The sequence below is a fragment of the Macrobrachium nipponense genome, chromosome 31, assembly GCF_015104395.2.
Source record: "Macrobrachium nipponense isolate FS-2020 chromosome 31, ASM1510439v2, whole genome shotgun sequence".
In the NCBI taxonomy this organism is placed as follows: domain Eukaryota; kingdom Metazoa; phylum Arthropoda; class Malacostraca; order Decapoda; family Palaemonidae; genus Macrobrachium; species Macrobrachium nipponense.
In genome coordinates this window covers 8,388,857-8,405,199 of record NC_061093.1, presented here as the reverse complement: position 1 = coordinate 8,405,199, position 16,343 = coordinate 8,388,857, and the positions used below count along the sequence as shown (strand labels likewise).

General features: G+C 41.1%; 1 protein-coding gene and 1 pseudogene across 2 annotated transcripts in view; both read left to right on the top strand.

Annotated features, from left to right (window-relative positions):
* LOC135206503 (dnaJ homolog subfamily A member 2-like) overlaps positions 1–1,314 on the top strand; it is a 29,292-nt pseudogene extending 27,978 nt beyond the window's left edge.
* The window catches only part of LOC135206626 (dnaJ homolog subfamily A member 2-like), a 172,147-nt gene that overhangs the window by 44,031 nt on the left and 111,773 nt on the right, over positions 1–16,343 (top strand). The gene's annotated exons all lie outside the window — the stretch shown is intronic.

Below are 16,343 nucleotides of genomic sequence, written 5' to 3'. Positions count from 1 at the left end.
CAGTTACAATTTCAAAGGTAACATTGTGAAGCAATTTTCTTTGTTAGGCTCAGAGTTCTGGATAAACTAATCCTTTATAATAATAATATTAATAATAATAATAATTATTAACTATATATATTGATTGATTTTTTCAACAAGAAATGTATAGTAGTGTCATAAAGTAGTAGATTTTGCTTCACAATATACAACACAAATCACAAAAATATCTTAGAAAATGACTGGAATATCGCTTTTTGTAAACTGCTTATTTTCAAACATGATTTCTGGCATTATTTGGATTTTTAGAAAAATGGCAATAGACCCTTCATATTGTAAAGGCCTCAGTTGAATTACACCTCTATACATCCACCACCCTCAGCCACATTCATCATACAATAATGTTATCATTGACTTAATGCCTATTCCACCCTCCACCTATTTCATGACATCACGTGGCCTTTCTGGCATAGAGATGGTGAGGGCTACCAAAACAAATCCTGCCACAAACCTTTCATGTTTGGGAAACTGGACTAGTTGAAAATGTCTGGAATTGTACTTTTATTATGAGCATTCCATATTTATGTGACATTTAACAAAAATGTACTGTATATAATACAGAAACTTATTTATTTATTTATTTTTTTAATAATTTGTGTAAGTGGTGATTATATTTTGATTTGGGAAGGGCTATTTGTTCGGTATTCTTCAAAATTTGTTTAGAAAGTGACTCGTTTGAAAAATCAGAAGTGTTTAAGCTAATATAGTATATAATGGTAGAATTTGCATACTGTAATTGTTGGAGCCTTTGGTGATTTTGTAATGACTTTTATTTGCAGGAAAAGCCTCATGAGACCTTTCAACGTAATGATCTGACTTGCTCATGAAATACACAGTATCATTAACAGAGGCCTTGTGTGGGTTTAGCATGGTGGTTAAGCACTTAGACGGCAGGAATTTGTGCGTCAAACACCCTCCTGGATCTGTTTTAGAACCAGGTAAAATATAAAAAAATAAATGTGACCGAGACCACTTGGAGGTGATTGCCAGGCTGTGGTGGTGTCATTGTTTTGAATTAGTAATGCATATATGTATATGTGACGAGTGTGTTTATACATGAAACCAGTTTTTTTTTTTTTATAATGCACATGTTTTCAGTTTTTATAAGAATTGTTAATGTTATGAATAATAGTAACTCCTTATCTGTCATTTGTAGGTTGTGTGCGTGGAGTGCTTGGCGAAGGTATGCCAATGTATAAGAACCCATATGAGAAGGGTGATCTGTATATACGTTTGAAATAGCATTCCCTGAAAATTATTTCACTACTGAGGGAATAAAATTAAAGGTAAGGATTTTTGTTTTTATATTCATCATGTAAGTTGATACTATAGGCATATGTTATGTTTTTAAGAGGAATGCAAGAAAAGAGCAATAGTAGGCCACATAACTCTAGGCAAAGAAGTGAAATATAACAGCAGCTGCTTAATTAATGTCAATAAAAAAAAGGCATAATTCTGTGATTAACTTTCCCCACCACATTTAATCATCTATTGGGGAGAATGCATTAAATGTTTGCTATTTGAAGAGGAAAGAAAATGAGAAAACTTCAAAGCATATTTGTTCATATACGAAATAAACCTTCGGTCTTAACATTAGGATAAATACTCAGCGCCAGCTGGAAACCGGCAAAGTTTAAAAAATTGTGTATGCCAAGGGACTATTGGCATCTGTGCATGTCACGAGACATGTGGGGCCACCCACATACCCCTCATTAACTCGTGACCCCGTCAGTTATTTTCTTACCGCCTTTAAGTGAGGACGTGGTTTACTCCGTCCTTTTAAAGCCGGTTTAGTTTGCCCCCTGTTGTTTTCAATTTGTTGCTTGGAATTCCCGGATATGTGAACATCAAGCTTTCTCATGCTGCGAGACTTCCTGGATATCACAGGAAGCAGTTATATGTCCTGTTATTTTCTTCGGCCGTTTCGACGTCGATGGAAACCGTCGAAGTACTCTTCGTGTAGTAAGTCGTAGGTGAAGAAACTTAAGGTACGGTTATTCGTTACTTGTGCTTGGGAATATCCCTTATTCATATGGATTGCCTGTAGTCCAAAGCTTTGATGTATCTGGATGTGCTTTGGGAAGTAATTATGACTAATTGTGCTCCTTTCCCTGCGGGGAGAGGCGTGCATCGCCATCTTGTTTTTCTTCCAGATATGTGGATAGAGAGGATGCAGGTGTGCGGTCGGCGTTAGGCTTATCAGGAGAACCAACCCAAAAGGACGGTTGGTTTGATGTTTAACGTCGTGTTGCCATCCAGGATCCCACGTGATGGATGTCCCTTTTATCCTGACATGCACTGGATGGCGGTCGGATGCATCGCCATCTGCAAAGAAGCAAATAGGGCAACAAGGCAGCCTTTAATGTCAGGTTGCTATGACTACAAGAATAACATCCAACAGCTTGCATTTCTGGTAGGGTGCTGGCTTCACATTCGAGTTGCTCAGTGACGTCATAAATATGGCGTCCGCCATGACATCTCTTCACAGCTGCGGCCTACACAAAGCCATGCTTCAATTTTCATTTCGAGGTACAAGAGTACTTTACAACTATGCTTTCGGATGGGAGGTTTTTAATGCACATTGTTTTTGAGAGAAATTACAAGCGTTAGGAGATGTAAGTCACATAATGGAAAAGACAAGTCTTTCCTCTGTATCCTTCCGCTTAGGCGTCAAGCTTAGGTGACTGGCTTTGATGCCAGTGCGTTCTCCTGCCAATCCTGGAAATATAGGTACTTCGTAGCTGATCCTCGAGTCAAGAGGAGAAGTTTCTTTTCTATCTTCGAGCCAGGATTGTTACATCCCTATTATGTGAAAGCACAAGAAGTAGTTGTAATTGTCGAAAAAGTGAATAATGGAAAGTTAGTCTAGTGTGGCTGCTGTGAAGAGTTGGAAAAGGCTAGAATCAGGGACTTCGTGACTGATCCTCGTGCCAAGAGGAAAAGAATAATTTCTTCTTCATCTTCGAGCCAGGACTGTCACTTCCTTGTAAAGTAGAAATGCCACAGAAGGTGGGTCTCTTGATCTTGGCTGCAGGAGTACCATAAACAGCCCCACGCTTCCATCAAGCGTGTAGACGTCATAGCCAAGACTGCTTGTAATGGCGGTAGTCATGATTCTCGATTTACTTCGCTGCCTCCGGAACCAAATACGCTTTTTGACTCATTGGTACACACAGTAATGAAGAATAAACAGTATCTAGAGGTGAAAATGGCTAAGTATGACAAAAAGAAAAGGCGTGATTCGCCTTCTTCTTCGTCTTCTTCTCTAGATGATGTCATAGCTAAGTTCGATGCATCAATGAGTGTACCAGTCCAAGCGTTGGAGGATACAGGATTTCGTGACTGATCCTTGGGACAAGAGGAGAAGAGTAAATTCTTCTTCATCTTAGAACTAGGACTGTCACAGCCCAATCAGCAAGAAAATCAATAAGGTCAGTGGCTGGTAAGCTCAAAGGCGCGTGATTGAAAAGTTTTCTGCCGGTAGGCCTATAATATTTTTCCGCGAATTTAAAAAAAAATTTCCATGTCGACGTAAATTATGTCTGGTCGGCACCCAAAAGAGAATTTATCTCGACGTAAAATACGTCCAATAGGCGTTTAAGGGTTAATATCTCAAGGCCTGGAGGTTGACCGATATCCCCTTTCGAACTAATAGTTCTCCGTTTTTGGGTGGAGAGTGTCACCTCGGATGTAACACGACTCAAAGGTCATTAGCTCACATATACAGAATGACCCTTTGGCTGTGACTGCCTGTGTAGTGGACGTTTCTGTCCATTAAAGGCATTCAGTTAGTAGACAGTAATATGGTGGAGAGGTTGTCAGAACAGATGATATACATTGGACCGGCATAAGAACTCCAATCTGACAAGTGAAAACATACTCTGTATCAGAGTAGCCTTGACGAACTACCACCAGGCACATACATCAGTCCCGTTGCAGGAAACTGACTGTGGATGGAGAGTCTTCCTCTGACCTTGGTAGAGTGGGAGTACTCAATAACCAGGGTTTTGATGTAGACTCAAAAGTAGCCTGGAACTTCAGTTCCAGTTGGCCCCGGAATCCGGGATAATGAGTCAATGCAGCACAGGTCATGATGACAGGTACCTTTCTTAATCTTGCTCAGTACGGTGTGAGTATGTGTGAGGGACCTTCGCAGGCCGGCTTTGACTTGTCAAAGTACTCTGTGGTTATAGAAAGAACTAAGTCACTAGAACATTAACATGATAGACATCAAAGGAACAGGCCAAACAGAGGCGATCGGGCAAGCCTATTCCTTGTTTGTCAAGTTGTACCAATGAGGTTATACAGAAGATAAGGTCATCAGAGGAATATGGGCTCCTCTTCATTTAAGAACATATCTGTTAAATGATTGTGATGGTTGGTCTGTGACGGTATCGAAGCTCAAAATTGAGGAATTTTAAGGAGTTGTCTGTCTGTTCATTGAAATTTGAGAGTGGGTTCTTTGTTATGAAAATCACTTTCAATTTCCTGTATATATATATATATATGGTTGCCCAGAGGTCCTTGGACTTAAATGATGGTATGAATGTGAAATGGAGGAGTTAACTGGCCTCTTTCCTTTTCAAATTTCTGTCTCCTTTACTTAGGGCAGTAAGAAGAGAGTACCATCATAAGCTGGAACGGACAAGGTACAGGTGAGTGAAGTGGCCATACTGTTAGGATTAGTATCAGTAGAAACCTATCAGTAGCAGGAATTCCATTCTTTAGCAAGGGGGAGAGGAATGATAACAAACCTACATGAGTGGATGAATTGGTTTGTTAGGGGAGCAGATCTTATCTTCCTCGGACGCAATGAACTATGACATTGTGTAAAAAACCAGAAGTCTGACTTTTATGAATATTCATATATGTCTTAGAATTCGGAAATACTGGTCAGTTGTTTTGTAGAATTCAGGCATTCAGAAAACTGATCAAAGGTGGCAAACTCCCATTTGGTTAATAGTACTTACCTCCCACCAGAGTAAGTCTATCATAATGTTAAGACTGAAGGTTTGTTTCGTATATGAACAAATGACAAATTTGTAACTAATTTGTATTTTTCATAACGTTACAAACCTGAGGTCTTAACATATAAAGCCCACCTCTAACCACCCCTCTATCAACTAACCTGGGTTGGAAGAATAACTGATGGGGTCACGAGTTAATGAGGGGTATGTGGGTGGCCCCACATGTCTCGTGACCAAGCACAGATGCCATAGTCCCTAGCGTACACAATTATTTTAACTTTACCCGGTTTCCAGCTGGCGCTGAGTATTTGTCCTAATGTTTAAGACCTCATGTTTGTAAGTTATGGAATATACAAATTAGTTACAAATTTGTCATTTTAAAAGCTGGGATATTTTAGGATATGATTGAATAGAAAACCTATGGTCATTATTCATGATGAATATACTCAGATAGTACAGGAAGTGATTACCAACATTTAGAAATAAAAATGTGGTCACTTGCCAGTTTTCTTTGATAACTTCCAAGAGACTACCTTTTCAAGTATAAGTAGATGATTATTCGAACTCTTGAAAACGGAGTTTCTGGGATGTGTATTTTGTAGCCCCCCCCCCCCTTCTTCGCACTGTTAGTAAAGTTAAAAGGTTGGTAGTGTCAATCATCCCACTGGCTATTGCCTCTCTGGCAGTCGTCAGCCACGGAACCCCAACTCCTCACCATGACATCACTCATGGCAGTAACCATCTGGTGGACAGTCTTGTTATTCGACCATTGACGGGAAGTGAATGCTGCATGTCGGTGATCAGTTGGACTAAAAATGTATATGTTTTGATGATTTGCTGTATACCAGTAATCTTTCAAAGTATTCAGATTAATAGAGCCAAGGGTCCATATAATGGCAAAATCCAGATAAGGGCAAGGAAGTAAATCTAGGGGTGTTCAAGGGAAACTCCATACCCTGCCTCACTTAACCTTGTCAATACCACGTAACTGTAAACCCTCAGTATGCGTATGAACAACTGTCCCACCTTTAGCTGAAATTGATGCAAAATGGAATTATCTACCCTTTTCCCCCATTTTTATAACAAAAAATAGTGCATAAAATTTTTTTTTTTTAATATAACCCTTTTTATCTAGTCAATGACACTTCATTAGGTAGGTAGCCTACCTGTGTTTACCCACAGCCTGCCGTGGTTTTATGACCATTAATGTATTTTTATACAGCAACTTTCATAGCAGAGGAACTTTTATAGCAGAGGTTACCGTATTCTACAGTCGACCTCCCAGGATTTGGGGGGATGTGTACTCTACTCACCTGTCAGGGAGAATGACTTCATGCTTTTGGTGGACATGAAGGATTTCTACTTTCAAATACCCATTCATCAGTCCTCCAGGAAGTACCTTCACTTTATCCTCGAGGGGATGGTGTTCCAACTCAGGGCCCTTTGTTTCGGACTTTCAACCGCCCCTCGGGTGTTCACGAGAGTGTTCACCTTGACATCGGCTTGGGCCCATTCGGTCGGTATATGTCTCTTGAGGTATCTCGATGACCGGCTAGTCCTGGTAAGCTTGCTCTCGCAGTTGCTGCAGGACAGGGATCTACTTTTCAATTTTTGTCATGACCTAGGGATGTTAATGAATTTCAAGAAGTCAGATCTCATTCCCAAGCAGAGGATAAAGTATCTGGGTATGCTGTTTGATACAGTAGCAGCATGAGTCTTCCCTGCAGACTTGAGAATAAGCTAGTTCAGGAAGGCAGCTCAACTGTTTATGTCTTGACAGGAACAGCCAGCTCAGCTTTGTTAGGTCGTGATAGGTTACCTGTCGTCACTAGAGAAGCTAGTCCCTCACAGGCGTCTTCACCTGCAGTCTCTTCAGTGGAGACTAAAGGAGTGTTGGTCACAGGCTTGGGATCCTCAATCCTTCCACATCCCTTTAACGGGGGAAGTGAGGAAGGATTTTGCCTGGTGGCTTGACGACAGGAACCTCTTAATAGGAGTGGAGTTGCACACACCCCCTCTGGACATGCCTCTGTTCTTGTACGCATCAAATGAGGGTTGGGGCACACCTGGATGAGTGTGGAATCGACATAACGAGCACCTTCACATCAACATTCTGGAACCCAAGGCAGCTTCTTAGCCCTCCAAGAGTTCCGGGATCGAGTAATGGGACACTCCGTGGTGTTGAGCGACAACACCACGGTAGTGGCATATGTCAACAAACAGGGGGCCTAGTTTCTCTCCCGTTTCATCAGTTGACAGTGCAGGTGCACGAGTGGGCTGCAGCTCACTTGGTAGAGCTGCTGGCCTTGGTAGAGCTGTCAGCCAGATACATTCCAGGCAAGAGGAATGTAGTGGCAGACAAGCTCAGCCACCAGAATCAGGTGATTGGGACAGAATGGTCTCTACACCCAGACTGTGGTGGAAAGGCTGTTCAACCTATGGGGGCTTCCAGTGGTAGACCCTGTTCGCCACCCAGCACAACAGAAAACTTCCGGTTTTCTTTTCCGTGGTGTCGGACCCATAGGCAGCTGCAGAGGACACATTCCAACATCTGTGGGACAACCAAGCTTACACTTTTCCCTTGTTCTGTGTGATTCGCAAGGTGATTAAAGCAGAGTGGTGGTCACCAGCAATTTTCAGATGATTCTGGTGACTCCCAAATGGCCGCAGGCAGTTTTGGTATCCCCATCATGTTGGCTCTTCTCTTTGAGGCACTGCAAGAGATTCCCCTGTGGCACAACCTTCTGTGTCTGCTGCAGGTAGAGCTGTACCACTCGGCAGTACAGTCCCTGTGTCTTCACGGCTGGCGGTTATCCACCATCTCTTGTGAGGAAGAGGATTTCTCACCAAGCAGCAACAGAGATGGCAGGATACCTCAGACAGTCCCTCTGCAGCAGTGTACCAGGGAAAGTTGCCCGTCTTCTGTGGTTGGTGTCGTGGGTGGGGTGTCTCTGCTCAGAGCCACTCTTCCACAGATCACGGTCCTAGTCTGTCTTTGCTGAGAGAAGGCCTCTCTCTCTCTCTCTCTCTCTCTCTCTCATCTCTCTCTCTCTCTCTCTCTATCTCTCTATCTCTCTCTCTCTCTCTCTCTTTTGTTAAGGGCCATAGGCTGAAACTATGAGGAGTGGATATTTCCTCTTCTATGGAAATCTCTCTTAGATGTAACAAGCGGAGTTCCTCAGGGTTCTGTCCTTGGCCCTCTTGTTTTTTATTTTTACATTAACCCTCTTACGCCGAATGGACGTATTAAACGTCGAGTCAAAATGCCTTCCGCGTATGCCGACAATGGACGTATCATACATCGACTCAAAAAAGTTTTTTAAAAAATTCGCGGAAAAATACTTATAGGCCTACCAGCCGAAAACTTTTAAATCACGCGCCTTGGGGGATGCTGGGAGTTCATGGATCAAGGTGTTGTTTTGTTTACAATCGCTACGCAGGCGCGCAAGCGCGAATTTCTTTCTTATCGGACTAAAAAGTATCAGTGACACATCTCAAAAATTATTTTGTCACTTTGACATAATTTTTGCACCATTTTAAATTAAATGAAGTATTATATATGAAAATGTGCGCAATTTCATGTAAAATACAACTAAAAACTACTCATGATTGTAGCTTTTATCAGTTTTGGAATATTTTCATATAAATAAGGATAAGAATGCAAAAATTCAACCTTCGGTCAACTTTGACTCTACCGAAATGTCGAGAAACGCAATTATAAGCTAAAAACTCTTTATATTATAGTAATATTCAATCATTTTCCTTCATTTTGCAATGACTTGGACGTCTCTAGCACAATATTTCCATTTATGGTGAATTTATGAAAAACTTTTTCCTTACGTTAGCGCGGTAACTCTTCTGATAAATTTCTTCGTGCGATTGTCCTAATGTTTGCACCATTTTAAATTTGCCGTTACACAAAGTTTTATATATGGAAATGTGCGCATTTCATGCACAATACAACTAAAAAACAACCCATGGTTGTAGCTTTTATCAGTTTTGAAAATATATTCATATAAATAACATTAAGTTGCAAAATTTCAACTTTCGGTCAACTTGACACTACCGAAATGGTCGAAAACGCAATTGTAAGCTAAAACTCTTATATTCTAGTAATATTATTCAATCATTTACCTTCATTTTGCAATGACTTGGAAGTCTCTGGCAACAATATTTCAATTTATGAATTTGTGAAAAAAAAAAAGAAAACATTTTCCTTACGTCCGCTTGGTAAACTCTTCCGAAAAAATCAGAATTTTTTTTGTGCAATTGTCGAAATGTTTGCACCAATTAAAATTAGCTGTCACATGAAAATTGTGCGCAATTTCATGTAGAATACAACTAAAAATGATTAAAGGTTGTAGCTTTTCTCTTTTTTTTCAAAATATTTGCATATAAATCACGATAAATAGAAAAAAAACCACGTTCGGTCAAATTTTACTCTACCGAAATAGTAAGCTAAAACTCTTTACGGCCTAGTAATATTCAGTCATTTATCTTCATTTTGAAACAAATTTGAAGTCTAGAACAATATTGTGATTTATGGTGAATTTTTGAAAAATATAGTTTAACTTACCCTCCGCGCGCCGATTCGCGGCCACAAGTCTCGAAATGCGTACATCGCATTATCCTAATATTTTCTCCTTATCATATTAGCCTTTTTATAGAGTTTCATATATCAAAATGTGCGCAAATTCATGAAGAATACAAAAAAAAAAAAAAAATTGAAGGTTGTAGCTTTTCCCATCTCCGAAATATATGCATATAAATAAATATATATATAAAATTTCGACATTCGGTCAATTTTAACTCGTCCGAAATGGTCGAAATCTGCAATTCTAATCTAAAAACTCTTACAAATTGGAAGTCTCTAGAACAATATTTAGATTTACGGTGAATTTTTTGAAAAAAAACAACATTTTTTTACGTCTGCGCATTGCGAATACGTACATAATTTTGTGATAATATTTTTCCGGTGTTGCTTTTATTGTTTTACAATGTATTATATATCAAAATTATTGCAATTTAGTGTAAAAATACAACTAAAAAAAACAAAAAAAAAGTAACTCCGTAGCTTTGATCGTTTTTTGCACAGCGTGATTTGAATACAATTATGTATGAAATTTTTTTTCGCTACCATATATCGCATTATTTACATAATGATAATGATATTACTTTTCATTTTTGATGGTATTTGCATACTACACCTTCAGGCAATGACAAAAAGGAGCCAAAAATGAACTCTTAATCTTTAATCTTCAAAACTAAGCGCACTGTGATTTTTTGAAAAAAATATTTTTCCGCTTCCGCGCTCACTCCAAACGGCCCCTGCATACGGGAGAGGTTTTGATTTTAGGGCTTCGGCGTAAGAGGGTTAATGTCATTGATGTAGGCTTGACTAGCAGGGTAGCCAAATTTGCAGGTGACACCAAACTAGGTGTTAATGCAACAGACCCAGAAGATGCAGTGGAAAGTTTAAGAAATGGACCTAATGAGAACAGGAGAATGGTAAAAAAAATGGCAAATGGTTGTAGCTTTTATCAGTTTTGAAATATATTCATATAAATAACATTAAGTGCAAAAATTTCAACTTTCGGTCAACTTGACACTACCGAAATGGTCGAAAACGCAATTGTAAGCTAAAACTCTTATATTCTAGTAATATTCAATCATTTACCTTCATTTTGCAATGACTTGGAAGTCTCTGGCACAATATTTCAATTTATGGTGAATTTGTGAAAAAAAAAAAGAAAACATTTTCCTTACGTCCGCTTGGTAACTCTTCCGAAAAAATCAGAATTTTTTTTGTGCAATTGTCGAAATGTTTGCACCAATTAAAATTAGCTGTCACATGAAAATGTGCGCAATTTCATGTAGAATACAACTAAAAATGATTAATTAAAGGTTGTAGCTTTTCTCTTTTTTTCAAAATATTTGCATATAAATCACGATAAATAGAAAAAAACCACGTTCGGTCAAATTTTACTCTACCGAAAATAGTAAGCTAAAACTCTTACGGCCTAGTAATATTCAGTCATTTATCTTCATTTTGAAAACAACAAATTTGAAGTCTAGAACAATATTGTGATTTATGGTGAATTTTGAAAAATATATTTAACTTCCCTCCGCGCGCCGATTCGCGGCCACAAGTCTCCGAAATGCGTACATCGCATTATCCTAATATTTTCTCCTTATCATATTATTAGCCTTTTTTATAGAGTTTCATATATCAAAATGTGCGCAAATTCATGAAGAATACAAAAAAAAAAAAAAAAATTGAAGGTTGTAGCTTTTCCCATCTCCGAAATATATGCATATAAATAAATATATATATAAAAATTTCGACATTCGGTCAATTTTAACTCGGCCGAAATGGTTGAAATCTGCAATTCTAATCTAAAACTCTTACAGTATCGTAATATTCAATCATTTGTCTTCGTTTTGAAACAAATTGGAAGTCTCTAGAACAATATTTAGATTTACGGTGAATTTTTGAAAAAAAAAACATTTTTTTTAACGTCTGCGCATTGATGGCGAATAAACGTACATTAATTTTGTGATAATATTTTTCCGGTGTTGCTTTTATTGTTTTACAATGTATATATATCAAAATTATTGCAATTTAGTGTAAAATACAACTAAAAAAAAAAGTAACTCGTTAGCTTTGATCGTTTTTGCACAGCGTGATTTGAATACAATTATGTATGAAATTTTTTTTTGCGTACCATATATCGCATTATTTACATATGATAATGATATTACTTTTTCATTTTTGATGTTGCATACTACACTTCAGGCAATGACAAAAAAGGAGCCAAAAATGAACTCTTAATCTTTAATCTTCAAACTAAGCGCACTGTGATTTTTTGAAAAAAAATCATTTTTTATTTTTTTCCGCTTTCCGCGCTCACTCCAAACCGCCCCTGCATACGGGAGAGGTTTTGATTTTTAGGGCTTCGGCGTAAGAGGGTTAATGTCATTGATGTGGCTTGACTAGCAGGGTAGCCAAATTTGCAGGTGACACCAAACTAGGTGTTAATGCAACAGACCCAGATGCAGTGGAAAGTTTAAGAAATGACCTAATGAGAACAGGAGAATGGTAAAAAAAATGGCAAATGCCTATTAGTGTGGATAAGTGTAAGGTGTTACAAATAGGAACAAACACCCTCATGCCAGCTACATGCCGCTTGGGGAATGACATGAATAGTGTAACAGAGGAGGATCTTGGAGTCATTATTACCAAGGACTTACGATCACAAAAAACAGTGCATAAAAGCTGAAAAGAAGGCACAGAAACTAATGGGATACATAAAGAGGCAGTTCAGATACATCAAACAAGGAAACGGTGCTGCAGCTCTACACATCAATAGTTAGACCTCATCTTTGGTATGCAGTACAGTTTTGGTCACCAACACTCAGAAAATAGATTAGAAGGGGTGCAAGCAAAAGTCACAAAGTTAATTCCATCCATCAGGCAAATGGGTTACCGAAGACGACTAGAGAGCCTGAACATGTAAGGCTTAGAAACACAACGATTGCGAGGACAACTAATAGAAACATTTAAAATACTCAAAGGCATAACAAAAGCAGACAGTAACCTATTTATGTTAAACGATAACCAGACAAGAAATAATGGATGGACACTAGGAACTGAAGAGATACAACACATCCCACTGTGGGAACATATAAGATATGTGACACAAAGAATAAACTGCACCAGAAGTTGTAAACAGCAACAGTGTGAAGAGTTTAAAAGAAAGCTAGACAAAATCATTAGGACGCTGTGAATACAAGTAAAACCTGCTCCTAGAGATATGTGAGTGCAAGATGTCTCCTTTCGAATGGACGAACAAGTCCTTTTAGACATCCTAACTCCTTGTAACTCCTTGTAACTTCTTATGAGGAGGTTTGAGAGGTCTTGCCCACCCAGGGAACTCAGTCCTCCTGAGTGTAATGTGACTCTCGTCTGAGGGAGCTTTACTCTTAAACCTTACTATCCTCTCCGAGAGTCGTCAAACAGAGATCTGACCCTCAAGACCATCTTTTTGCTGGCCCTGGCATCGGCGAAGAGAGTAGGTGAGCTTCATGGTCTCTTATAATGTCAAACACTCGAGGGGGTGGAGATCTCTTATGCTTGATTTCTTGCAGTCCTGGATTTCGTAGCGAAGACTCAGAATCCTTCGGTCTCTGATGATTGATTCGAGTCCTTTATGATCCCTCCCTAGAGGACTTTTGTGGTAATGACCTAGATGAGATGCTACTTTGTCCTGTTAGAGTGCTATGGCGCTATTTGAAGAGAAGTTATTATCTCCGGCCTGAGTGTCGACACCTCTTTGTTAGCACCAGGGTGACCAAGAAAGAAGTGTCCAATAACACTATCTCCTTCTGGCTTTGTGAGGTGATCAGGAAGCGTACTCCTCCAAGGGAAAGAGGTCTGACACTGGACCTTTCGTCCAAGCCCACGAAGTCAGTGGTATTGGTCCTACCGTGCATTCTGCAAGAACCTGTCAGTTTCACAGGTATTGAAGGCAGGGGTTTGGTTTCAACCAGACCACCTTAACCTCCTCCTACCTTCGGGATATAGCTCATAGGTCCTTGGAACCTGTGGTGTGAATGAGAGTGTGACTGGACTTATCTTCCTCCCTCCATTCTTCTCACATTCCTATGGGCAGAGAGCTATGGTCATCACATGGTGGAAAGGGCGCGGTCGATGAGGTAAGCTATATTACAGAGCTCCATTCTATTCCCTTTCATTACGGTATAGAAGTATAATCCGTCCCTTCCCTAACAAGGGGGGGAAGAGGACATTGGCATGAGACAAACCCAGCACTTGTATATTTGTCATTTTGCTTCTGACTATAACTGCTTGTTTGCTATTCAAAAAAAGAGGCTGCGCTTGCCTCCCTCTTATGAATTGGTCCAGAGGTCTAGCAATTGGTCTTACAGTTACCTTGGTTGAGCAAACACCAGTCTGTGCACATGATTCGATCAGATTCCTCCCACCAATCAGTGCGTCTTATCTTATGTAGAGGACAGGAACAAATTATAATTTTTTAAAGTAAATTCTATTTGTTCCGATACGTAATACAAACCATCGGTCCTTTAACAATAGGAAGTAGCTAGCGCAGCTGGAACGGTCGTAAGCTTCGAACAAGGGGGAGAACGGTAGTTAACTGCTTGTCCGACAGTGCGCGCCGCGCGACTGGGAGGTAAACAAATCACTTTTGCTTTCGGCCGCGGGTGTGAAGGACGTGTTTCGTCATCGCTCTCTGCCCGCTTCATCGTCGTAGCTTTGTTTATATTGTGTTTCTACTAATGGTTTGTTTGACTTGAAATGAAACTGTAAGTACACTGTTTTCATTTTCATTACTTAATTATGAAACCAACATGGAGTTATCGCCGTAGATGCGGCGATTTCCTCTCTTTCATGAATTGAACCCTTGAATTATGTCTCGGTGCCGAGGGCGGGCGCGCTCTGGCGCCGAGTCATGTATTTGGGCGAAAGTGTGTAATTGAAAAATGTAAGTACTCTTTTCATTATATTTTTGCCCTGTGCGTTCGTTACCGAGAGTGTGATTGCGCTCGGCACGAGCCTTTTAATTTTGTATATAGAATGCAATGAAAGTGGATTCGCAATTGCAATATTCTTTTCATTTCATTTATTTATTTGCATGAAATTTAATTTGGATCAATTTTCGTTCTTACCCGGGAATTGATCCTTACGATATGTGAAAATGAAATCGCAAGTGCAGTATTCTGTTTCATTTTCTATATATATTTTATGATAGCATCATATTATTGGATCAAATTTCCGTTCTTACCCGGGAATTGATCTTTTCTCCTTAAGTTCATGAAGTGAATCGCAAGGGCAGTATTCTGTTTCATTTTCATATTACTTTTCACTGCTGTGCGGGGTAGGGGAAGCGAAGGTCTGCCAGGAAGTCGTCGGAAAGCTCTCCCGCAGACTCCCTTGGTATCCGATTCTTCGTCTTCCTTCCTGCCCCCCGCTCAGCTTCTTCATTGTATTTTGTATTTGGGGTCTTCCTTGCGTTCGGGGTGGGGCATGTCTTCCCCCCGTGCGTGAGGGAACCCCTCTTACTAATCTATCTATGTTACCGCAGGTGCTACATCCGTGGGAGACGACCTTGGTATGTAGAGATGTAGAGCCTCACGAGGGTTTGTACTCCGTTGTCGTGGGGCGAGGAGTGCTCCCGCAACGAGCCCTGTGTAACGTGTATGCATTGGTCCGAGGCGTCAGTTGGGTGCTTTGTTACGAGGGCAGGAAGAGACTTAGGCCGCCCAAGAAGTCATCGGAAAGTCCAGTGACTCCTTTGGTAACGGACACTTGCGTCCTCTTTCCTGCCCCCCGGCCAGCCCCCACGTTCGCGCCTTCCCCTGCGGGGGGGGTAGCGGAGTCCTTCTCCTCTCTCGATCCGTCGAAGTGTGGAGAGGGCGACCGCTACCCGGACGTTCCAGTTTGTACTCGGGGTCTTCCGTCCGCTCTGGGTGGGGTTCTTCTCCCCCCAGGCGCGAGGAAGCCCCTCTAACTAACCCGACTGTTGCTTCCGCAGGTGTGCCATCAGCGAAGGACGACCTGGGACAGGTGTGGGAGTCGCTGGGACTGCAGGGAGTGCCGAGCATACAGGGGTTGATTCAGCGGTTGGCGGGGTCGGCAGTGGTCACTCATGGTACGGTAACCACTACAACAACCACAACTCTCGACACCAGCATATGAGATGCCACCGACACCCTGGTGTACACCCACCACATGTCATGTCGGTAACACCCAACCCGGCTGCAATCCAGAACCAATTCCTGCCGTGCCAAAGAGGACGGTGCCACCAGCACCTGGGTTCTTTGTATTGCCGACCCCGGACTTCCGCTGCCCAAAGAGTACCCCCCTGGACCTGCCGCCAGTGCCGAGGATGACGGTAGCTGCCGACAGGACGCACTGGCTCTCCTGTGGTACCTGGCCGTGCCGCCGTACCTGTTGCTGTAACAGCCGCTCATTCCCTTTCAGATCACGGTGCAAGGCTGCTCATTCACTTTCAGATGTTCCTGCCGTTCCTGCTGTTCCTGGACCTGTTCCTGTTGTTCCTGCTGTTGGGGGTGGTGCTGTCACAGTCTCAGGTCTTTCCGGACAGGTGCAGTCGGGCCCTGTTGCTTCGGCAACTGCCCCGGCTCCCTCCTGGATGGAAGACCTGACGTCTGTCCTGCGGAGCCTGGCGAAGAAGAAGAGGAAGAAGGTGTCGTCGTCGTCTTCGTCGTCTTCTTCGTCGTCTGCTGCCTCTCCTTCCCCTTCGACTTCTAAGGCCAAACAGCCGAAGAAGAAGAAGG